At 43.3% G+C, this 25689-nt stretch overlaps 1 long non-coding RNA gene across 1 annotated transcript in view; it reads right to left on the bottom strand.

The window, feature by feature from the left end:
• Positions 1-23322, bottom strand: part of LOC101421522 (uncharacterized) — a 34052-nt gene extending 10730 nt beyond the window's left edge. Inside the window, exons 1-2 of the long non-coding RNA XR_188239.3 lie at positions 23223-23322; positions 7782-10258 (exon numbers count right to left, since the gene is read on the bottom strand). This is a non-coding gene — a long non-coding RNA (uncharacterized lncRNA). The remainder of the gene's footprint in view (positions 1-7781; positions 10259-23222) is intronic.
• Positions 23323-25689: the final 2367 nt, after the last annotated feature.

Raw genomic sequence — 25689 nt, 5'->3', positions numbered from 1 at the left:
GGCCCAGGGCCTGGCTGTCACATGGTGAGTCCAGAGATCCAGGTCTCCTGCGCATACACCAGCCCCAGTTCTTGTGATATGCAAAACTTTGCCTTGCCAGCATGAGCTTCCCGCTCGAAGCTGCACGGCTTTCCCACGCGCTCAGGAGCCCCTGCTGCTGGTGGCCATCAGCGTTCCCGGGCTCCTCTCCTGACACGCCGCCCTCCCCGACGCGGGCAGCAGCGCCCACTCCCCGGGCCTCGGGGAGCCCCTTGCCCACGGCTCCCGTGAGCTCCCCGGGCCCGCAGCTAAGGCAGCACGGGGGGCCGCAGGGTCCCCGAAACGAGGTGCCCAAGACGGGGACCTCCCTGCCGGCCTGGACGGCCGCCCTCGCTGCTCAGCCTCTGCCTTCGGGGTCTTGGGGCTGCCCGAGCAGGGTCAGGGTCAAGTTTTTCCCAACACCAGGAGGGCTGGGGGCAAAACGCTGTCCCCGAAGGCGCGGAGAGGCTGCGCCTGGCAGCTGCCCGGCTCGGGGCGACAGGGGGGCCGGCGTCTTCCCCGCGCGGCAGCCCCGGAACGGCAGCAGGACACAGCAGCGCAGCCCGATCACCGGGCCCTGGGCGAGGACGACGAGCCCGGCCCGTCCCCTGTGCCCGCTCCTCGGCCGCTGGGGGCCAGGGCCCCGCGCGCCTGCTGGGCTCTCCTCCATCGGGGCGCAGCCCACGTGGGAGCAGAGCCGGCAGCCCGCCCGGGCCCGCGGCCTCCCACGGGCACACGCGGCCTCTGAGCAGGTGACTCTAAATCCGCGGCCACCCGGAGTGGCACCGCGTGGTGCGTGGGCCTTGACCCAGAGGGTGGCCTTCGGCCTGCGCCTCGAGGGCAGGTGGGCGTCCTCCGTGCTCCGTGGCCGACCCCTGAGGTCCCCGGGCACAGCTTGGAGGCCCGGGTGGACTCCAGCCTCATCTCCCCAGCCGCCCGCCCCCATCTGTGTCCTCCCGCGGCCCGCAGGGCTCCTCAGTGCACAGTGTGGACCTACACTTGTCCAGCTAATGAGTCCAGTCTAGAGGCTTTGTGCAGAATGAAAGCATCCTCTGGTAAGTGCGGCCTCCATTCCAGCCAGCAGAACTGCTTGCCACTTTTAAGTAATTTTCTCCAGCTTCCAGTCATCAGGACTTCAAAAAGCATTAGGGCCACACCCTCAACCAGAATTCTTCATAAGGTGAGCGGGTGGGCTGGAGGGGACGGGGGAGGGTCCAGGGCCAGCCACTCCTCTGCAGGCTGGAAACTTATTTTCTTGCCTCAGCACTAGATTAACTAGTTGGTTAATGTTGCTTAAACTGTGATTTTATCAACATGTTAGTACATATACACAAACGCAGTATTTCCCCCCTGACATGGCTCCCTTGTCTGTTTGCTCGTTGTTTCTGCCCATTGTTTTGCGCTTATTGTCTGCTCATTGTTTCTTTTTTTTGCTCATTGTCCGTTTGCTTTTTCTTTAGGAGATACCAGGAACCAAACCCAGGACCTCACATGTGGAAGGCAGGTGCTCAACTGCTTGAGCCACATCTACTCCCATGCAGTAAGTTTTGACAGGTGTTTGGTATTGAAACAGAATGACATTTTAGCTTTGAGGGCAATAAGCGCGATCAAAAGCACTGATAAATGTCCCTTTTAATGAATAAAGAGATTCTTCATCAGATCTGAGCTTGGTCTGAAGGTTTCATAGTTGGAAACAAAGATAGAAGGGCTGCACTTTACCCAGCCAGCAAGTTACCTTGGACAGGTTGATTTGTGGGAGCAGCGGTTTGTATTTAGGACAGACTTCTTCGGATTCGGGAGGTCTCACTTTAGTGCGCATCTCAAAGCCAAGACGTGACTCATTTCCCTCGGGGTGGCTCTGGGCTGGAAGGAGCCACCAGGCAAAGCTTCCCTGAGATGCAAGAGTTCTGGTTAAGAATGGAGAAGGAGGACCCGGGGGGCAGGTATCTCTAAGACGGGGGCTCTTCCTCCGAGGAGGTGGGCAGCTCCTCTTCGGGGAGCGCGGGTCCTGGGTGGGGATAGATAGATATCTTCCTGGGTTAGATAGGAAGGCAGGGGGCCCACGCTCTGTCAGGACCACCTGCCCTGATTCCACGATGCACTGGTTCTTTCAAATCTCTTGGGCTTCAGCTCAGATGTCACCTCCGCATAGAGGGCTTCCCGAGCCATCCTGGAGTCAGCTTTCACGGAAGGAAAGGAGCTGATTTCTAAAGAATATTTTTTAGCACAGTTTAACCTCCCTCCCTTCCTTTGTACATTGTTTCAGTTTCCTAGGCTGCTTAAAGTAGAGTCCAGGAGATGCGTTGGCTGTAATAATGGGAATTGGTTAGCCTACAGTCTGAGGCCCTGAGAATGTCCAAATGCAGGCGTCATCGAGGCAATGCTTTTTTCCCAACGACCAGCTGCTGGCGTCCTGGGCTCCTCTGCCACCTGGCAGGGCCCGTGGTGGCGTCTGTTGCCCTCTCCCTTCTCTTCCAGGTTTCACTGATTTCAGCTTCTCGTTTCCGTGGCTTGCTTTCTCTGTATTCATTTCATCTCTAAAGGACTCCAGCAAGAGGATTAAGACCCCTCCTGACGAGGTCGGCCACTCTGTAACTGAAGGATCCGCACGAAAAGGCCCTGCCTGCAGTGGGTCCACGCCCACAGGAGCGGGCGACATTTACGAACTTGCTTTTCTGGGGCACCTACAGCTTCAAGCCACCACGGGGAGAGATCCACCCATTTGCTGCTTCTAGGTGCAGGCCATTCATTTTCCTTGCTGTATAATAATCTATTGTTTGAATATGCCAATGATTAATTTATCCATTCACATGCCGGTTCACATTTAAATTGCTTCCAATTACTGGCTACTTCAAATAACATGCTATGACATTCCCTAAGTACAGACTTCAGAGAAGAATTGTTGGATTTTTCAGCTTTAGTAGATGCTACCGAAAGGTTTTCCAGAGATGGCACCAGTTTAGTCCAACTGACAGTGATGGGAGTTCCAGTTGCCCCGTGTCGTCCCCACACATGGTGTGATGTTGAGTTTATGTGTCTCTGGGAAGGTGCCCAGCTGTGTGCTCACACCCTGGCCCACCTGTTGCTGTGGAGGGTTTTGGGGATGGGATTGGCCTCTGCCATCAGCTGACTTTAAACAAAGGAGAGCACCCTCAACTATGTGGGTGAGCCTCACTCAAAGGAGAGCACCCTCAACTATGTAGGTGAGCCTCATCCAAAGGAGAGCACCCTCAACTATGTGGGTGAGCCTCACTCAAAGGAGAGCACCCTCAACTATGTGGGTGAGCCTCACCCAAAGGAGAGCACCCTCAACTATGTGGGTGAGCCTCACTGAAAGGAGAGCACCCTCAACTATGTGGGTGAGCCTCACTGAAAGGAGAGCACCCTCAACTATGTGGGTGAGCCCCATCCAATCAGCTGATGGCCTTAAGGGTAAAGAACCGAGGTTTCCAGAAGATCTTCTGCTCAAGACTGCCACAGCAACTCCCAGGATTTCCAGCCTGCTGCCTCCCCTACAGATTTCAGACTTGCCAGCCCCACAATCACATGAGCAAACTCCTGAGATAAATCTCTTTTATATATAAAAATACACACATACACGCAAACACCACACACACATCCTGCTGGTTCTGATACCATGGAGAACGCTTAGTGAAACCCTGGGTATCACCAGATGTTTTAATGTAGCCATTTGGGCATGTGTAGTCATAGCTCATCATCTTTTTACTTTGACTGAAACACATGACAAAGAGGTGAGGACCCCGAGAGTCTCTGGTGGCTGCACCTGTCATTTCCCATCAGGTCCTTGTGGTATTTATACCTTCCCTCCTCCGCCGCCAGCTTCGCCTCCCCCTTGCTTCTTCATCAGCCATGGGTGGGCGTCAGGGGTCCTTCTGGCCATGGCCGACAGGGGTCTTGGCTGGCATTTGCAGCTGCGCAGGTAACCTGAAGCTGTCCCTGGGGAGGCTTGTCAGTGCCGCCCTGCTCCTCCCTGCCGCCCTCTCCTGCCAGCATGTTCCATGCCCGTGACAGCTGGGGCCAGTGACTCCAAACAACTCCTTAGCAACCAACACACTAGCCCCCACCCCAGCCTCCCCGCTCGTGTGTCCCTTGTCAGGGCATCTCGAGCTCACTGTGCTCTTAACGGAACAGCTGGAACCCTGCGAGCTCCGCAGTCCAGAGGCGTCGGTGGCTCCACTCTCAGCTGCGAGACCCCTGTGTCCCAGCTAATGGGGAGCAAACTTGCATGAGAACACATCTGGATAAAATCAATGCATTAAAATCATTTTTTTAGATGTTTATACAGGTCAAATGACGTATTTCTTAGGCTTTGATAATACCTATACTTGAAAGACTTAAAAATCTTGGACTAAGTTCAATATTACCTTTATGAAGCCACTCGTTTGGATTCTCAAGGGCTAAAAGGATGCACGATCCATGTTACGTATCTACCTGTGTATGGGAGCACAGGCACAGCACAGTGGTCTTTAGAAATATTTATTGCTAAGACTATAAACTAATAGAAAATACTCTTAAAGTATTAGCAGATTTGTATGAACTCTACTTAAGCAGGAAAGTTTTCATTTTAGTGTTTTCCTCTTTATCCAACACCTCGTTCTTCTTTCAGAAAGCGTCCCAGGCTAAGTTTTATAGCCATAGAGGTTCTCCCTAAAGCTAATTACAATCCCCAGGCATGTTCTGGTAACTCCTGAACGTGCTGGGAGCAGTTGTGAGTGTACGTGGCTCATTGTCGCAGCAGCATCCTCCGGTGAAGCAGACCTCCTGGGTGCCCCCCTTGCGTGGTGCCTCCCTCGCTGACTCCAGGCATGGGCGTGTGGATTTGGGACACCAGCAAACACGAGGCTGGCAGAAGCTTGGCAAGGGCTTGCAGCTGGGGCTTCCCCTCTTGAAATGGGGCCACTGCGTGAGGACGCCTGGACGAGCCTCCACAGGGATGAAGGACCCCGGGGGGCCAGAAGCCCAGGCCTTGCAGTGGCCCAGTAGTGCCACGGCCAGATGATGCTCTGCTGAACGCAGCCCCATGAGTGAAGCCCCTCCGCCGGCGCACTGCCTAGCTGACCGAGAGAACGGTGCTGAGTCAACTGCTGCTGAGGTAGACTCCCAGTGTCGGGGTATGTCTTCTGCAGCACTGTGTACCTGATAGGGGATGCTACAGATGTCAGTGTATGGAACAATCCACTGCACAAGAATGAATGGGAACAGTGGGGCTGTCCTGGAAAGCTCTGGAAAAGCAAGGCAAGTGTCCTTTGGAAAAGTATGCCATAGCCCCTTACAAGGGTAATTGAAAAGGCACAAGCTCAACCTGAATAAGCATTGGAGACAGTGACCCCAATCTTCTCCTTGCCCTCAAACTCATGATGCAATTGATAAATATTTGCCGTGCACCAGCGGTATGCTCCTATGCTCCGGCCTCTCGCTCGGCCTGCCCCGTTCAGCAGCTTCATCAGCGACTTGCCTGAGGACATGGCAGGCAGGCTTTTCCGAAGTACAGATGGCAAAAGCTTGGAATTGAAAACATCCGATGGCAGATTTATGATTTCGAAACACCACAAGCAATTGGGATTATGAGTCAAAGCTATCAGGTTGACAGAGAAACAAGTCGAAATACTTAGGTTCAAGACAGCAAGCACAGAACTGAAGAGGCGTATTTAAAACACGTCCCCTTACACAACAGCGATGGAATGCAGGGATTTGAGCGGCTGCAAGCGCGGCAGGTGAAGTGGTGCCAGCAGAGGGGGACGTCTGGGCTGCAGTGGAAGCACGGCTCACAGACGGCGACAGGGGTCCCGCGCCCTTGGCACCGGTCGACCTACGCCATGCAGAATGTGCTCAGTTCCGGATCTTAGAACCAAGACCCAGAAAACAAAGACATACTAGAGGAATACCAGATTGAGGAAAGGTCTAGGAACAAGTGAAGAAAGCGGGAATAAATCGACAAAAGGTCAGGTATTTTTCAAACATTTGAGGGGTTGTCAAAGGGAAGTTGTTTGAAACGTCTTATCTGTGGCTCCAGATACCAGATACTTAGCTGGGGTCTGATAGGAGCCTCGGCCACGGGGCGTTTGAGCACAGCTGCTGGCAGGCGCAGCTGGAGAGGCACCACCTTTCACGGGCAATGCAAGGCCCGTGTCTCCGGAGCATCCCTGACACATGACCTTTAACCACCTGCAAACCTGCCCTGGACCAACCATGGAAAGCTCAGGAAAACACTCTCTAGGTCTACTCCATTCTCAAGTGGCCACAGGAGGAGCCTGCCGGTGGCTTCCAGCAGTCCTGAGATGAGACAGACTTTGTTCTCTCTGGGAGAAGAGATTGCCGTGAAGCAAATCTTGCTGGAAGCTTGGGATCTCATTTATTCATTCATAAATATTTACAGAGCACAGACTCCGGGCCAGGTGCTGTGATGAGAATGTTGAGATAAAAGGCGCACCCTCTTTGTTTCCAAGGAGCACGTAGCCTAGTGGGGATATCAGCAAATAAGTCATTGGAGTGAAACTGCAGACTGCTACCATCAGGGCTGCTTTTCTAGATAGATCTTATAGTTCTCCACGACACAAATATTAATCAATTGTTCAGATCATTTTTAAGATTTTCTGTACTTAGTATAGTTCCAAATCTTTGGGGGATTATAAGATGCATGCTGATTGAGGAAGATAGTTGCCTTCCTAGTTCAGTGAGGTTATTTACCACCAGAGAGCTGGACCCATGAAAGAACTGGATCTTTTCTCAAGACCTGCTCAGACATGCAAATCCTACTTGCCATTATTATGCTAACAATTCCACAAAATAGAAATTATCATCCAGCCCATTTACCTGGAATCCCATTGTTTACAATACTCAATTCTTCCATCTACCCTAGAAATTCATGGCTCCTTTCCAGAGTGAACCATTCAATGTGTTTGGGAATGAAGATATGTAAATATATTTCCCCTTAGACTGAAAACTTATAAATTGAAAACATAAAATATATGGATGTCTTTTTCATTTGATTTTTTCCCTTCATACTAGAGATTTTGTTTGATGATCAGTTCACGGACTGACAAAATAATTTGTATGAGACAACTTGTAGGCAATTCTTAATGCAAGTACTGAAAAATTGAAAAACCCATGTTGTTATCCATTTCTAAACATTTTTCCAGTGGCATTCCATCTTAAAATTTGGAGACAAATTAGCCTTCAATAAAGATCTCCAGTACCCATATTTTAAAAGATTGATAAGTTGTTGGATCTAACTTCCTTCCAATTTATGATTAATATCATACACATCACATGCTCAAAATTTCCAATCTTTCATAACACATGAAGAAAGTAAGGGAAAACTGAACGACCACTACAAAAGATTCCATAATTCTAATTGGAACTCATAGAATAGGGCACAAACTTTTTAGGAAACAATTCTACTTAAAAAAAAAAAAAAGATAAAAAAGGCAAGCAATTTAATATATATAAGTCATGGTAAATATGAGATTATGACTTCAAATTGCTGTTTAGTTACTTATCATATCTCAGCTATTAAACCTGCACTCTTACAGCCTAAGGAACATTAAGTTGACATGAATGACACTCATTCACCTCTTTAAAAAGGACATTTGTGCTAAAACGAAGCAGCACGTACTGAATTATGTTTCTTTTTTTTTTGTTTTTGTGGGTTTTTTTTTAACGACTTGAGGTAAGATTTTTTTCCTTTAAACTATTTCTGGAGCTACCAAAAATCGTGTATTTACAAGAGTTGATACAAATACCTGTGGTAACAAGAACCTTTTGAGGGCCCCTGAGACGTGCAGCTGACAGCAGTGGCCTTGGCTTTGATCTTGCCGGAGACCTCAGAGGCTGCATGCCCTTGGCTCTGGTTTCTCTGGCTGCTGCAGGAGTCCTCTGCCGTTCTTGGGTTAGCCACCTCACCCTGCTTTTCTTTCGCTCCCCTTGGTTCTCTGGTTTGCATGCATTTTGTCGGAAGCCCTGTCCTTTCCTGCTGTCTTCTGTGGCTTTCTCAGGTTTTGCATGAGCAGGTTTGGCTGACTGCCCTACTCACCACCCTCCAGGGCTCTGCTTTAAAGCTCCTTCAGTAGGCGACCTGGCCCCCTGGCGGAGGCGGGCTTTTTCATTTATCTTTAAAGACATTTGGACTTGATGCACTTGTACATTTTTTCCTGTTCTGTGCATCATTTGACTCTTAAGGATACTGAAAATCTTATGCAGTTGAGTTTTGGACACTTCCCATGGCTTTCACTGGGCTTGTAATCACAAGTTACAGAGTCTTTTCACTGATACTCCACCATGTGTCAGAAAATGCCTTCTAACTTATGTATTTAGCGCCACCTAATTTCTGCATTCTTTATAGGTGCCTTGAATGAGCTAATGGTGCCAAACAAAACAAGCCTCTGTGATGATAAATTCTATTCTTTTTTTTTTTTAAGACTTTATTTATTTATTTCTCCTCCGCCCTTCATTGTTTGTGCTCACTGTCTGCTCTCTGTGTTCATTTGTTGTGCACTCTCTGTGTCTGCTTTGTCTTCCTTTTAGGAGGCACCAGGATCCGAATCTAGGACCTCCCATGTGAGAGAGGTGATCAATCACTTGAGCTACTTCTGTCCCCTGTTTTGTTGTTTCTCTCATTGTATCTCCTTGTGTCATCTTGTTGTCAGCTCACTGCGCCAGTCCGTCACACTAGCCCGTCCGTTGCACCAGACCATCAGGGCAGCTCACTGTCTTGCTTATTTTCTCTCGGAGGCACCAGGAACCGAATTCGGGACTTGCCAGGTGGTAGGTGGACACCCAAATGCTTGCGCTACATCCACTTCCCTTCATTTTCTTTTAACATACTTTCCATTATCTTTTTTTTCTTTCTGTTCATCTTTATGGAATCATGGCTTTTTAATAGATTAAATGTGTTTCAATCGAGTAGTCTTTTTTTTTAAGAGGTACTGGGGACTGAACCCAGGACCTTACATGAGAAGCAGGTGCTCAACCACTTGAGCTACACCTGCTCCCCAAGTAGAGTTTTTATTATAATTTTTAACATCACAAATTTGTCAGCTTCTTTTAGACAAGTTCCTGTGTCTTTTTGACATGACTTTATAAATCTTTGAATGCTTTCTTGCTTTCCAGCACAAGATGTTCCAAGCTACCTTGTTCCTTTCTGGGGAACACATAGACTGAGATGTTTCTCCAAAGATCCTTCATTTCTTTTAGTGAAAAATTAGAGACCAAGAAGTAGGCTTTAGGATGCAATGTGGGCTGATACTGTTCCTAGGTTATTTCAGTGTCAAGCTACAAACCTTTTTCTTTTGATGTTTATACTGATATTTCTATTTCTCTTCTAAAATTACAGTGTTCATTATGGGAGTCTGTAACTGTAGCACCTTTTCTCTTACACTGGATATCTTCATTACTAACAAAAAATAAGACTAATTACTTCCATCTTTGAGTTCCACAGACCAACATCAATAGCGATGTGATCAATAAAGTTTTGAATGAAGCTCAACATTTTCTATGCAGTTTCTTTCTTCTTCTTCTTTTTTTTAGAAGGGAGCCCACAAAGGGCGTTGTTTTAGTTTCCTTGGCTGCTCAAGCCAAGACCATGCGATGTGTTGGCTTGAACAATGGGAATGTATTAGCTCACAGCTTTGAGGCTAAGAAGTCCAAATCAAGGCTTCATCAAGGCGGTGCTTTTCTTTCTGAAGAGAGGCATTCTGGGCGCTGGCTGCCGGTGATCCTTGGTCCTGGCTCCTCTGTCACGTGGCAGTGCACTTGGTGGCCTCTCCCTTCTCTTCTGGCTTCCACTGACCTTTAGTCTCTTACTTCCTGTGGCTTTCTCTCTCTCTGTGTCTGATTTTCATCCCACTATAAAGGACTATAAGTGGAATGAAAATTTCATTTCAGTATATCAGTAATAGGGTTAAGACCCCTCCTGATTGAATTGGGTCACACCTTAACGGAAGTTAAGTAAGGTCCTGCTTACACAGGGCTCACACCCACAGGAAGGGATGAAGAATGTGTTTCCAAACCACCACAGGCGTGTGCTCCCGTCCTCGTTCTGAGCCCATACTTCAGCCGTCAGCCTTCGTGCCAGTGGAGGTGTTTTTCGACAGATGGTTATTTCACCATTTCAATTGGTTGTGCCTCTGAGGTCTCTGGCATCCTCACAGCTGCCCGTTCCGCATCCTCGGAGGTGGAAGCTTTGGGCTGCCACTCCTTTCTCGGTGTTAATATTCAGCTTCTGGAAGAGAGTCCAAAAGTTAGTCCAGCCCACAGTGAGAAGGTCAAAAGGGTCCATTTGTCAACATGTGGTCCGTCCACAATGCCCAACCGAGCAATTAAAAGTACAAATCAATTTGTACAGGTTGATGTCTAACAAATTATTTCTGCCCTCTCCTCTTTAATTTCTAGTAATTCCTATTCCATACAGTCAATTAAATTTTAGCTCTTTTAAAACTTTTTAAAAGTATCTTGCTCCCACTCCTGAGCTTCATTCCATTAGGAGCATTCATCATGGAATGTCTTACTTGCATTTTAGGAACCCAAGTGATTCTCCCATTTAGTATTATTTCCATCCAGTTACAAAGTGTTTCATTTTCTGCAGGAAGATCAAGAAAATACTTTGTATACAAATAACAGTAAGTGTCACTCAGGCTGCTGAGGTTTTGACTGAAAATCTCTCTCTTTTGACTCAAGATCTAAAATTCACATATTTTGAATGTATCATCTGATAAATTTCATTTCTCAAAATCATGTATATTCTTGAATTAATTTCAGGTGATACCAGTATAGAACTCCAATTTCTTAGAAGTCTTTGGATAAAAAAAAATAGCAATTATTTTAATATTTTATGAATTCAGATTTCCAAAGCCCACATTAGAACATCAGAAAATAGCAGAATTGATCAAAATAACACAATAGAAATATTATGTCCATTTAAATAAAGTAATTTCATATTTTGATTTTAGTGTTTTATACAGAAATCCAAAGATATTCTGACCTTCTTTGAGGAAAGCATTGGCAGGGGCCAAATATCCCTTGTGGAATAATGCCTACAGCCAAATCATAATTTAGATTAAACAGAGAATTGGTATAAAGGAATTTTGCTTAAAATTTGTCTCCATTTTTATAAGAATACTTCACAGTTAAATTGTTATCATGAAAAATTTATGTGTAATCAAATAAAGTTACTTAAGAAGTGGAACTCTTCTCAAGTCACAAGTATAGCACCCAATATTTATGCAAATTTCTAACTATTTTAGTTATGAAAGCTCATCCATTTTATCCTTTACTAGAAACTATCTTTTTGGCCTAAATCTAGCTTTTGCTTCTGCTTGAAAACAATAAAACCAAATTCTTTTCAAAGAGAGTGAATTATATTTTTCACTTCTGGAGACTGGCCACAACCAGTACAAATTAAGAAACTGTCACCATAGAAATGAAATATTGTAACTCATTGGATGATTTTCTATTTAGACTAATACAAAATCATCTCTGTTTGGCTACAGGCTAACATTTCTCCATTCTAGAAAGGCAGAGATGATATCCATTGAGTAGGGCACAATGTGCAAAGATTCACTCACCCACCCCGCCTAAGCCAACTTTCATGAAGGTCAAGTGTATAGACACCCTGACCAAGAGATAATCAATAGATTCTCAAGCATAAACTTGCTTCTGGAAAGCAACAGTCTCAAATGCTATTAGCATAGAAAATAGTAATTCCCATTTTGCAGGTATAACTTCAGCACTTCACTACCGGGATTAGTTAACACAGATTATATTATTATGTTATTGCGTTTTAGAGCATATTTGTTGTGTTAGTCTTATAACAACCACATAAATAGGCGATTTCAGAGAGTAAGAAATTGAGGTTGGAGAAATTAAAATACAGGCCAAGTCAAAGGCAGATCTGCAGCTCCCACATGGGCTGCCTGGTTTTAAGGCTTCTGATCTTAATCGTAAAGAAAACACGATTTCTGCTTTCCTGCAGCCTGCAGAGTAGACAAGTGTAGAATTCACCAACTTTTATATTTGAAAAAGATCTTAAGTGAGTCATTGACTTCAGTCCTCTCCCCTGCAGTAATTTAATCCTTCTTCAGGAGCCTTGAAAGAAAGAAGAGAGCTCCTTTGTGTCTTTCTGGTGCTGGAGCTCCTTGTTTTTTGAGATAACTCACTCTGTTACAGGACAGTTATGGCAGTTAGTATGTCTTCCTGACTCTCTCTTTGAAGATGGTAGGAGAAGTTTCTACCCTCTTTCTTCTCTGAAAATGCACCAGGAAGAAGCAAGAAGAGCAAGAAACAGAAAAGGAGACTATATTTTCACGGAAACCCGAAGGATTGACTCAATAAGCCCAAAACACAGCAGATGAGGACTAGAACCAACGAGGCAATGGTACGTGATCCAACAGTGGGCAGGCACGGGGCCAGGTGGCAGCAGGAGAGGCAGCCGAGTAGCCTGGCGAATGCTGAAAAGACCTTGGAGGTTAAGACACAGCAGGTGGAGGTTTTGTCAAAAGAGGGAGTAGGGCTGGGGACTGTGGAAAGAAGGATTGTTTGGAGGCTCTTGTTTTTTTAATTAGGAGAAGGAACAGTTAGACTAAAGGGCCCTGTGGCTTGAAGCTGTTTGTACCCTGGAAAAATATATTCTTGAATTTAATCCACTTGTGTGGGTGTGACCCTACTGTAAGTAGCAATGACTTTTGGCTCCCTCATCTGTTTACTCGTTGTTTTTGCTCATTGTTTGCTTGTTGCTTTTGGTTTTTTGGTCATTGTCAGTTTGCTAATTCTTTAGGAGGCACTGGGGACCAAACCCGGGCCCTCCCATGTGGGAGGCAGGTGCTCACTGCTTGAGCCACATCCACTCCCTAAGTAGGACCTTGGAATGAGGCTACTTCCATTACTGTGTGTGTCCATCTCAGTCAGGATGTGTCTTAATCCTACTACTGAAGTTCTTTACAAGTTGAATGAAATTCAGACAATGAAAGAGAGAAGCCACAGGAAGAAAAAGCTGAAATCAACAGAACCCAGAAATGAACGGAGAAGCCGGGAGAGGCTGCCCTGTGCATTGCCATGTGACAGAGGAGCCCAGGACCCAGGACCCCGCGGCCAACTCCTGAACGCCCCCGTCTTCACGGAAGGCATCACCCTGATGGAGCCTTGATGTCGGCTTCTCATCTCAAAACCATGAGCCAATCAATTCCCACTGTTTAGGCGAACGCATTGCGTGGCATTTGCTTGGGCAGCCGGGAAATTAAACAGGTCCCCAGTTCTGCCCCCTTACTGTCAGGCAACTTTTCCCAACACTTTCGGGAAGCCTGAGGATTAATGTCTGGAGACACCTACCCAGAAGTGTTCTGGACACGGGCCGTGAGGCACAGAGAAGCGGGTGAGGGACCACATAAAGGAGGAATGGAGGCTGGAGAGCCGAGTCTCCAGATATGAAAACCCAGTATGCATCCATGACAATAAATTTTTAAAGAGGCCCACAGCAAATGCTGACCTTGTGAAACTTCAAAAAAGCAGGGATTAAAAAGAGGATTTCATGAATTTCAAGAGAGGAAAAGAGAAATCGATCATATACTTAGGAGCAGAACTTGGGCTTTTAAGAGAAAATTTTTTTAATTAAAAGACAGAGAACAACGCTTTAAAATTCTTAAAATTCTCAACCTAAATGTCTATATTCAGCTAGACTAACAACCAAGTAATGCAAGTGTAGGAAAAAAGGGAACCTTTTCGAACATACACATCTTCTATACATGCTTCTCAGGAAGTCACTGAAGGATATGTCTTCCCAAACGAGGAAGACACCTGAAAGAGAGGAAACATGGGGGCAAGGAAAGAGAAGGGAGGTGAGGGGACTCCCAGCAGCACAGCAGGAGAGGTGCACGGACCCCAGCTGTGCAAGAGGCTGGGAGAGCCACTGGCCACTGGAGGAGGAGGTCAGAGCTTGGGGGGAGAGGGGTGGCCTTGTGTGAGGGGTGATGCCTCCGTGAAAATACTAAAACACGTAAATTGACAGATCTGATCTCGAAGAAATACGCATAGAGAGGCATGTTACAGAGCCTCAGTTTGGGAGGACAGAGTTCTGAAAATAAACGGTAACATAAACTTCAGGAAAATCAGACTGCTGTACAAGAAGGAACCTATCATCAGAGTACTCCACCTGATTTATCAGTGAACATTATTTCAACAAGGAAAACATGGCCAATGGAGTAACAATTGAAATGTAATTTAATGGGAAAAACAAGGGGAGGAAAAGAGGGTGGAAAGAACTAAAAACCCTCATCTATTACCATGGGAAGAAAGTAGACAAAGTCAAAAATGGGTAAATTGACTGACATTAATCCAGACATTTTATTTACAAATGAAAAAGTAAATCCCAGGATAAGAATAAACACCTAAAACTGTTGAAAGTTATTTCTTCTGGGGAGCTTGACAAGTTGGAGGAAGTGGGGGCAGGGACAAGGGGGCTATTGTTTCCTGTAAAAAGCTTTTCAGCAGTATTTGACTTTTCAAACGGTTCTCTTGTAATATTTGCATAAAAATGAAAATGTTATTTTCACAAAAGAAATTTACGCCTCATAACATCTCAAAGACTGACAAGTATTTATTGTATTCTCATATAGTTGATTTTATGATAAGATACTGAACTCTGCTAACTTGTCTTCGTTATCTACCCCAGCTCCTTGAGCCCTTAGCAAGCCGCAGAGGAACTCTTGGGAGCCATAAGTTTTCGTGAAAAGTTGAGCATGTGTATTATAATGGATATTGTGCATTTCCATCATAATCAGAAACAGACAAGCCTATTCTGGATCATCTGGAGTGTCATCAAGCAACTGTCATTTTGGCACCTTTACTAGGCACATACCGTGTATATTCAAGTAGCACTACTTTAATAACTGCAAGAAAATGAGAGAGTAAATGATGCATCCATGTCAAATGAAGTCCAAATGAAACCATGGCAGGCCATACAAATGACACTTATGCAACAATTAGAACAGATCAAATGGAGGAAATTGAGTCATTTCACAAGCCCATTGTAGAAGAAGGCCATGATTTTGTGTGGTTTTTGAAATGTATATACTTGCTTTAAATTTATATTGTATAAGAACTGTAGACATAAGAAGTTTTTGCTTATTTTTATGTTAGTACATAGGTTCAAATGATACAGTCATTTTGTTCAACCATGGGGGTTTCTTTCATCCTTTAAAGGAAACTCAACATAATTTAACTTATTCTTTTACAAAGATCAGTATATTCTTACATGTGGAAAACACTGACTTGTTGATTGTTGGTGTTTACTGAGAGATGTGGTTTGCTGCCATTCAGTATGGCATGCCCTATGGGCCAGAGTCTCATTGATACAGGCTATGGGTTGGGGGGGCTGTTCATATTTTCGTAGATAACCTGAGCTGTATGTTTTCTGAGCTGTGCGTTTGGGGCAGTGAGAACTGCAGCCTTGCCCTTGGTAACCATGACAACTACTCCAGTCCCGAGAGACAATTTAGCAATGCAAATTCTATAAACTTTAAATATTCAGGGAAAATGCAAACCAAAATGTGCTAAAAGCTTATCTAGAGTGTATGAAGTCCATGGTAAAAGCTTACCTAGGGTGTGGAAGATATATGCTAATTCAAGCCTATCAAGCACTGAAACAAAAATAATTTGGCCCTTCCTCTGTATAAAAGGAACTCAAAAATCTTGTTCGGAGACTTGCAACCCCTACACTCTGGTTTTTTGGACTTACCCCATTCAGCTAACATGGAGGTGAAGAAGGTCAACCACCACACCAGGGAGCCAAGAGTGCCTACAACTGAAAGCAGGAGAATTGCATCCAGCATCCATGTGGAATCTAAGCCCCTCTTGATATAGATGTGGAGTGGACACAACCATTGTAAGGTCCACAGGATAGAGGAATAGAGTATAGATTAGAGTGGACTTACTGATATTCTATTCACGAAATATTGTGATTAGTAATCGAAGAAAATGTGGCATTGCTGTAGAGAAAGTGGCCATTGTGGCTGCTGGGGGTAGGGAGTGGGAGGAAGAGAGGAGATGTGGGGCATTTTCAGGACTTGGAGTTGTCCTGGGTGGTGCTGCAGGGACAGTTACCAGATATTGTATGTCCTCTCATGGCCCACTGGGTGGACAGTGGCAGAGTGTGGGCTATGATGTGGACCATTGACCATGAAGTGCAGCGGTGCTCAGAGATGTATTCACCAAATGCAATGAATGTCTCATGATGATGGAGGAGGTTGTTGTTATGGGGGAAGGAGTGGGGGAGGGGGGTGGGGGTATATGGGGACCTCATATTTTTTGAATGTCACATTAAAAAAAAATAAAGACAAAAAAATAAAAATAAAGACAAAAAATAAAAATAAAAATAAAAATAAAAAATCTTGTTTGGGGCTCAGATTTTGGGAGGAAAAGCTCTGAGCCTGGCTGGTCGTAAATTAATCATTTTTCCTTCCCAAAAATTATTCCTAAGTCCTGGCCTTTCTATACACAAATAATTGAAACTCTCGAATTCTACAACATCACAACAAGAAGCAGGAAGGCTTCTTACTGTCCAACCAATACGTGGTACCAGCCTTTGGTCCAAACTATTGAGTACGGAGTAACGAGGCTGATTTCACTCGATGCTCAGGCTCAGTCCAAGGCAACTTTACACAGAAGACCTAGAACAACGGGCCCTTTGATCTCCAAGGACACAATGACCATCAATTTTCTGCCTTTGTTCAGATGACATTTAAAAGAAAATCAAGTTGTGGGAGTATTTAGAGATGTCCCATATGGAAATTAAGAATTCCAGGGTTTTCATCTTGTAAAACCAAGATCCTCTAATACAGTGACTGGCCACCACAACTTGAAATAGAGAAAATGGTTAAATAATTTGGACCATCCAACTGAAATGTGTTTCCAATCCTAGGACTTGTGGCTCTGTTTCTCTTCTGGGCCTATACATTTGCTTAGTCACACACCAGAGCAGGTGGGGCAATGTTTCAAAATCTTATTAGGTGGTAGAATCACTGTCTCACTGACATCTGAACTGAAAGAAACAAGAATGGATTCCCCATTAGGCAGCACTTTAAAAAGTCAAGTGAGCAACTGCCTAATTCCACTGAGAATGTTTAAAGAGCTGAAGTCTGCTGTCACCTCACCTCTGCAATTTAAAACACCTTAACCTTCTTGCCACTACTGGTCTCACGTTCACAAATGCTTACCAGAAGGTAGGACTGTAATTATGAAATGCTTGAAATATTAGTCTCTCTCTCTCTCTTTCTCTCTCTCCCCTCCCCCTTCCCTCTCTTTCTCTCTGAGTAAAAATAAAAAATAATAGGAGCATTCTGGGAAGATGGCATCAGAGTCAGAAGGGAGTGCTCAATTCTCTCACAAAAAAAAACATGGAGAAAGAGCCTAAAGCTGTCTGAGGAACATGCTTTGGGGGTCAGCAGACCAGCAAAAGAGAGGGACAGAGGGACGAAGAACCCCAAACAACAAATGTGAGTTACCAAACCCCTCGGGCAGCCAAGAAGGACTCCCCTCTCCCACCCCCATGACATTAAGCTGGGGTAAAACCCCTTGCTCACTGCAGCTGACTGGGAGAGGAACAGACATCTTCCTCCCTGTCAGCTGCTACAAGAGGAAAGGGAGGGGAATTCAGAGGGCTTCTCTTCTATGAGTTTCACCAGCAAAGCCTACTTTGAATCTTGGCTCAGCCAGACCAAAACACAGGAAAGTGGAAATTGAAACACTTCCATGGAAAGGTGTGCCAATGAGCACCATTTGCTGGCTGAACTGGGAATTACACAGACAAAAATTGCTTTTGGGTTTCTCTGTATCTTAATTCCTGGGAGAAAATCTGTGCCCCATTAGTGAGTCCCTGGCCCAATTTTGATAACTTAAGCTGGGCAATTTTAAAGATGAAGAGCTGTGAAAAACAAAAACAAAAACAATTGGCCAAAGAGAGAAAGTGACCATCAAGGTAAATTCACCAACATATTCAGATGCCTAGATGTCAGCAAAAATTACAAGTCATACTAGGAGACAAGAAGAAATGGTCCAGCCAAAGAAACAAACCAAATATCCTGAAGAGATGCAGGATTTAAGAAAATTAATGATAATCACACAACTCTCCTAAATCAATTCAAAGAATTGAAAGAAAATATGACTAAAGAGATAAAGGATATTAAAAAGACACTGGATGAGCATGAAGAACAATATGAAAGCCTGTAAAGAAAAGTAACAGATGTTATGGGAATGAAAGATATGATAGATGAGATTAACAATACATTAGAAGAACCTAAGAGAAGATTTGAATTGCTTGAAGACAGAACTAGCGATGTCAAAGACAGAACATCTAAACTGAACAGAAAGAGAAGAGAATGGAAAAAGTGGAAAAGGGTCTCAGGGAATTGATGACAATGCACAAATATATGCATTATCAGGAGAAGAGAATGGAAAGGGGCAGTAAGAATATTTGAGGAAGTACTGACCAAAAGCTTCCCAAGCCTTATGAAAGACATAAATACCAATATCCAAGAAGGACAACACACCCCAAATAGCATAAATCCAAATAGACTTATCCCAAGACACCTACTATTCAGAAAAACAAATATCAGAGATAGAGAGGATTCTGAAAGCAGCAAGAGAAAAGCAAAGCAACACATACAAGGGAAACTGATCTCCCATCAGAAACCATGGAGGAGAGAAGAAAGCAGTATGATGTATTTAAGGTACTGAAAAAGAAAAACTGCCAGCCAAGAATTCTGTATCTGGCAAAACTGTCCTTCAAAAAAGAGGGTGAGTTCAAAGTCTTCAAAGACAAACAAAAACTGATAGAATATGTCACCAAAAAACCAGAGTTACAAGAGATACTAAAGGGAGTGCTGCAGCTTGAAAGGAAAAAACAAGGGCAAGAGACTTGGATAAGAGCATAGAAATGAAGATTATTAAGAAGGGTAAATTAAAGGGTGTATTAGTCAGCCAAAGGGGCGCTGATGCAAAATACCAGAAATGGATTGGTTTTTATAAAGGGTATTTATTTGGGGTAGGAACTTACAGATACCAGGCCATAAAGCATAAGTCACTTCCCTCCCCAAAGTCTATTTCCACGTGTTGGAGCAAGATGGCTGCCGATGGCTTCGAGGGTTCAGGCTGCCTGGGTTCTTCCCTTCCAGAGTCTTGCTTCTCTTTGGGTTCAAGGTTTCTTTCTTTCCAGGGTGTGCTTCTTCCTGGGGCTGGCTTCTCTTTCCTCTGTGAACCTATTTTCCAGGGCTCCAGCCTTTTATCTGTGAGTTCCCACCCACCAAGGGGTGGGGCCTCAACACCTTAATCATAATTCAATCATGCTCAGGTACAGATCAGATTACAAACATAATCCAATATCTATTTTTGGAATTCATAACCATATCAAACTGCTATGAAGGGTAAAAAGACAGACAATAGTATAATATGACAATAGAAAGCCAAAGGACAAAATGGATGAAGTAAGTAATACCTTTACAGTAATAACATTGAATGTTAATGGATTGAACTCTCCAATCAAAAGATACAGCCTGATAGAATGGATAAAAAGATATGAGTCATCCATATGTGTCTACACATATGTGTCAGACATAAGGACATATGTGTCAGACATAAGGACAAAACCAGGTTAAAAATGAAGGGTTGGAAAAGGATATTCCATGCAAATACTAACCAAAAAAAGTCAATTGGAATAGCAATAATACTAATATCAGACAAAATAGATTTTAAATGCAAAACTGCTACAAGGGATGAAGAAGTTCATTATATATTAATGAAAGGAGCAATTCACCAAGAACAAATAACTACACTAAATATTCATTCACCTAACCTGTGTGCCCTAAGATACATGAGATAACCCTGGCAAAACGGAAGGGAGAAATAGATGTCTCTACAATAAAAGTTGGAGACTTCAATACACCACTCTCAGTATTGGATAGAACATCCAGACAGAGGATAGATAAATAAACAGTTTGAAAAATATGATAAATAAACTAGACCTAACAGACATGTACATAGCATTGCACCCCAAAACAGCAAGATATACATTCTTTTCAAGAGCTCATGAATCTTTCCCCAAGATAGACCATATGGTGGGTCACAAGACAAGTCTTAATAAATTTATAAACATTGTATTGTACAAAAACTTCTCTGATCATAACAGAAATCAACAATGGATGGAAAAAGGAAAATTCATAAATATAAGGAGATTAAACAGCATACTCAAATAATCAATGGGTTAAAGAAGAAATTGCAAAAGAATTCAGCAAATATCATGAGATGAATGAAAATGAGAACACAACATATCAAAACATATGTGAATTAGGTTAGGGTTCTCTGGCAAAACAGAACAAACAGGAGATATATGTAAACAGTATGAGACTTTATAAAATTCTCTCATGTGACTGTGGGGATGCACATATCCAAATTCCACAGGGCAGGCTGCAAACCAGGGGCTCCAATGAACATCCTTGATGAGTTTCCAGGAGACATTGGCTGTCTTACGCAGACCTGGGAATTCTCTTTCTGAATGCTGAAATCACTTCCCCTTTTAAGGCCTTCACCTGCTTGGATAAAATGTCACTCATTGCTGACTACAGTCTCCTTGGTTGATTGTAAATGTAATTAGCCATCAATACAATCAATTCACTGATGATTAAAGTCCATGATATGTCCTTGTATTACAGTTAGTCCTGTACTTGCTTGACCAAACAACTGGACACCATTTCCTAGCTGAGTTGATGCATTAACCTAACTATTACACTTTGGAACACAGCAAAGGCAGTGCTGAGAGGGAAATTTATAGCCCTAATGCTTACATTTAAAAAAAGAAGAAAGAACAAAAATTGAAGCGCTAACTGCATACCTGGAAGAACTAGAAAAAGAAGAGCAAATTAATCCCAAACCAAATCAAAGGAGAGAAATAGTAGTGATCAGAGCAGAAATAAATGAAATTAGGAACAAAAAACAATAGAGAGAACCAGCAAAACCAAAAGTTGGTTCTTTGAGAAGATCAACAAAATTGATAAAGCCTTAACTAGATGAACAAAGAAGAAAAGAGAGAAGATGCAAATAAATAAAATCAGAAGTGAGAGAGGGGACATTACCACTGACCCTGCAAAAATCAGATAGATTATAAGAGGATACTATGAACAACTGCATGCCAAAAGAACTAGACAATATAGACAACACAGACAAATTCCTAGAAATATACGAACCACCTATATGACCCTAGAAGACATAAAAGACCTCAGCAACCAATCACAAGTAAAGAGATTGAAACAGTCATCAAAAACCTCCCAAAGATGAAAGCCCAGGACCAGATGGCTTCACACGTGAATTCTATCAATCACTCAAAGATGATCTAATACCAGTCTTGCTCAAACTTTTCTAAAAAATTGAACAGGAAAGAACATTGTCAAACCCTTTCTATGAAGCAAACATCACACAATACCTAGATACTTGCAAACCAAATCCAAAAGCATATTAAAAGAATTATACACCATGATCAAGTAGGTTTTATCCCAGGTATGCAAAGGTGTTCAACACAAGAAAATCAATTAGTGTAAAAAACCACATTGATAAATTGAAAAAAAAAAATCACATGATCCTCTCAATTGATGCAGAAAAGACATTTGCCAAAATACAGCACATTTTCTTGATAAAAACACTCTAAAAGATAGGAACATAAGGAATCTTTCTCAATAGGTAAAGTGCATATATGACAAACCTACAACTAGCATTGTATTCAACGATGAAAAACTGAAGCTTTCCCACTGAGATCGGGAACAAGACAAGGATGCCCACTGTCCCCTCTGTAATTCAATACTGTGCTAGAAGTTCTAGCTAGAGCAATTAGGCTAAATAAAGAAATAAAAAACACCCAATTAGGAAAGGAAGAAATAAAACTTTCACTATTTGCTGATTTTTATGATCCTATATCAAGAAAATCCTGAGAACCCTTCTCAATATGGAAGTGGAGTGGACATCACCAACCCAGTGTCCACAGGATGGAGGAATAAAATATGGATTAGAGTGAACTTACTGGTATTCTACTATAGAACTATTGTGACTAGTAATAGAAGAAACTGTAGCATTGATCTGGAGAAAGTGGCCACCATACTTGCTGAGGGTGGGAAGAGGGAAGAAGAGATGAAATTTGGGGACATTTTCGGGACTTGTACTTGTACTAAATGATATTGCAGGGACAGATGATGGACATTATATATCCTGCCATAACCCACTGAGTGGACTGGGAGAGAGTGTAAACTATAATGTAATTTATAATTCATGCAGTGCAGCAGTGCTTCAAAATGTATTGAGCAAATGCAATGAATGTGCCTCAATGATGAAAAATGTTATTGATGTGGGAGGAGTGGGGTAGGTGGGGTGTGGGGTGGATGGGAACCTCTTATATTTTTTAATGTAACATTTTGTGTGATCTATGTATATTTAAATAAAAGACTATTTAAAAAATAAAAATAAAAATGTATTCTTCCACATTTAAAAAATCATTAAAAAAGAAAGAAAATCCTGAGAAACCCACAATAAAGCTACTAGAACTAAATAGATGAGTCCAACAAAGTGACAGGATACAAAATTAATACACAAAAATCAATAGCATTTCTATTCACCACTGGTGTGCAATCTGCCATAGAAATCAGAAAAAAATTCCATTTATAATAGTGATTGAAAAAAACCCAAATATTTAGGAATAAACTTAACCAAGGATATAAAAGGCCTGAATTCAGAAAACTACAAAATACTGATAAAAGGAACTGAAGAAGACTTAAATAAATGGAAGGACATTCCATGTTCATGGATTGGAAGACTAAATACTGTTAAGATGTCAATCTTACCCAAAGTGATTTACAGATTCAATGCAGTCAAAAACAAAAACCCCAACAGACTTTTTTGCAGAAATGGAGAAGCCAATTATCAAATTTAGTTGAAAGGATAAGAGCCCCCAAACAGCCAAAAATGTCTTTAAAAAGAACAAAATTGGAGGACTCTCACTCCCAACTTTAAAGCATATTATTTAGCTACAGTGGTAAAAACAGCATGATGCTGGTATAAAGACAGACAAATTGACAAATGGAATGGTATTAGTCAGGATTCTCTAGGGAAACAGAATCAACAAGAGATATCTGTTAATAGTATCGATTTTATAAGTCTCTTACCTGACCATGAGGATGCACAAGTCCAGGTTCCATAGGCAGGCTGCAACCAGGGGCTCCAAAGAAAGTCCAATGAAGGTTCTTGACGAGTTCTGGGAGATGTTGGCTGTTCAAAGATGAGCCGGGAAATTCTCACTTAATGCTGGAATCACTTCCCCTTTTAAGGCATTCAACTGATTGCATAAAGCATCACTCATTGCTGATGGCAATCTCCCTGACTGGCATAACTGTAATCAGCTATCTATGATTTACCACTGCAGTAATGTCAGTGGTTACTAAAGTTCATAAATGCCCTTGTATTACAGTTAGCCCAGTGCTTGCTTGACCAAACAACTGGGCACAATTACCTGGCTGAGTTGACACATTAGCCTAACTATCACAATCCACTCCTTGTCAACTTGACAACCATACACATTACCTTAAACCATACTTAGTCTCTAAGTAAAAACAATAACAAACATGTATATATATATATATATATATATATATATATATATATATATATATATATTTCCACCTAACAATGTTCAACTCTCTTGCATATAATAGGAAACACATTAATTCCATACAGAATAGGATGCAAATTCTTGGGTAATAATCACTCTCAAACTTGACATCCTCAAATATTATGACATGAAACTGATACAACTTGTTATATGATAAGGGAAAAATTGGGGGAAGAAGACAAAGAAATTTGTTTTGTGTACATGTACAATCATCACCATAATGAAACAAGGAAGAAAGATTCTTGACCATTGTAGTCCTTGTTTCTGTAACTGGTCACATAGTTGAAGTTCATATTTATCACTACCTTCTTCCATTACCCAGTCCATGTTTCCACTACCCTCAGCAAGCACTTCAGCTGGCCATGGTTCTTTGCCTGGTGGGGTGATCCAAACTTTCATTCCTGAAGACTCTAGGCCATTATTAGTCCTGCTTGAATTGCATTGTTGCAATTTCCCATTGACTTTAATCATAGGACATGGCAGTACTAGGAGATGCCCTGGAGGATCTCCTGTATTCCAGGGAAACTCTTCTTTACCCCCATTATGTAGATGCAATCCTATTTCCCCTGGATAGTCAGGATCAATCACCCCAGCCAGTAAGTAATTCCCTTCTTTGACTGTTGATTCAGAGGTAAGAGGAGCCCAGCGGCCAGGCGGCAGTTTTAACTTCCAGTTCAATGGAATCATTGTTGTGCTCTCTGGTGACAGCACTCCTCCTTTTGGGACTAACACCTATAGACAGCAGAGTTAGAGATTGTAGGGACAGGAAGCAAAAATTTTCCTAGTAGGTCACTAGGGGTAATAGTGAGTGGTGCCACTCCCATTTTAGGAGTAATAGTGAGTGGTACCTCTCACATTTCCACCCCTTGATTCTTGGGCCCATGGAACCTGGTTATGGGAGAAACAGCACCATAGAGTGGACGCTGCTTTAAAGCATACACAGCCTCCTGGAGAACATTGCCCCAGCCCTGCAAGGTATTGCCTCCTAGCTGGCACTGTAATTGAGTCTCCAAAAGGCCATTCCACTGTTTTATCAATTTAGCTGCTTCAGGATGATAGGGAACATGGTAAGAATAGTGAATTCCATGGGCATGTGCCCATTCCTGCACATCATTTGCTGTGAAGTGGTTTCCTTGATCAGAAGCATTGTGTGTGGAATGCCATGGTGGTAGATAAGACATTTGGTAAGATGGTAGTTTTGGAAGAAGCATTGTGTGTAGGAAGTGCAAACCCACATCCAGAGTATGTGTCTATTCCAGTTAAAACAAATTGCTGCCCCTTCCATGGCGAAAGTGGTCCAGTGTAGTCAACCTGCCACCAGGTAGCAGGCTGGTCACCTCGACAAATGGTGCCATATCGGGGGCTGAGTGTGGTTCTCTGCTGCTGGCAGATTGGGCACTCAGCAGTGGCTGTAGCCAAGTCAGCCTTGGTGAGGGGAAGTCCGTGTTGCTGAGCCCATGCATAGCCTCCATCCCTACCTCCATGGCCACTGTGCTCATGAGCCCCCTGGGCAATGACAGGAGAGGCTGGGGAAAGAGGCTGAGCATTAGCCACAGAATGGGTCATCCTATTCACTTGATTATTAAAATCTTCCTCTGCTGAAGTCACCCTCTAGTGAGCATTCACATGGGACACAAATATTTTCATGTTTTTTGCCCACTCAAAAACATCTATCCACATACCTCTTTCCCTCCTCTTTGTCACCAATTTTCCAATCATGTTCCTTCCAATTCCTTGACCATCCAGCCAAACAATTGGCAACAGCCCAAGCATCAGTGTATAAATGCACCTCTGGCCATTTCTTCTTCTAAGCAAAATGAACAACCAGGTGCACTGCTTGAAGTTCTGCCCACTGGGAGGATCTTTCCTCACCACTGTCCCTCAGGGATGTCCCAGAAAGGGACTACAGTGCTACAGCTGTCCACTTTCAGGTTGTACCTGCGTATCGTGCAGAACCATCTGTA

The sequence above is a fragment of the Dasypus novemcinctus genome, chromosome 11 (genome assembly GCF_030445035.2).
Source record: "Dasypus novemcinctus isolate mDasNov1 chromosome 11, mDasNov1.1.hap2, whole genome shotgun sequence".
Classification (NCBI taxonomy): Eukaryota; Metazoa; Chordata; class Mammalia; order Cingulata; family Dasypodidae; genus Dasypus; species Dasypus novemcinctus.
The sequence above is the reverse complement of the archived record's forward strand: the minus strand, read 5'-3'. Positions and strand labels throughout refer to the sequence as shown.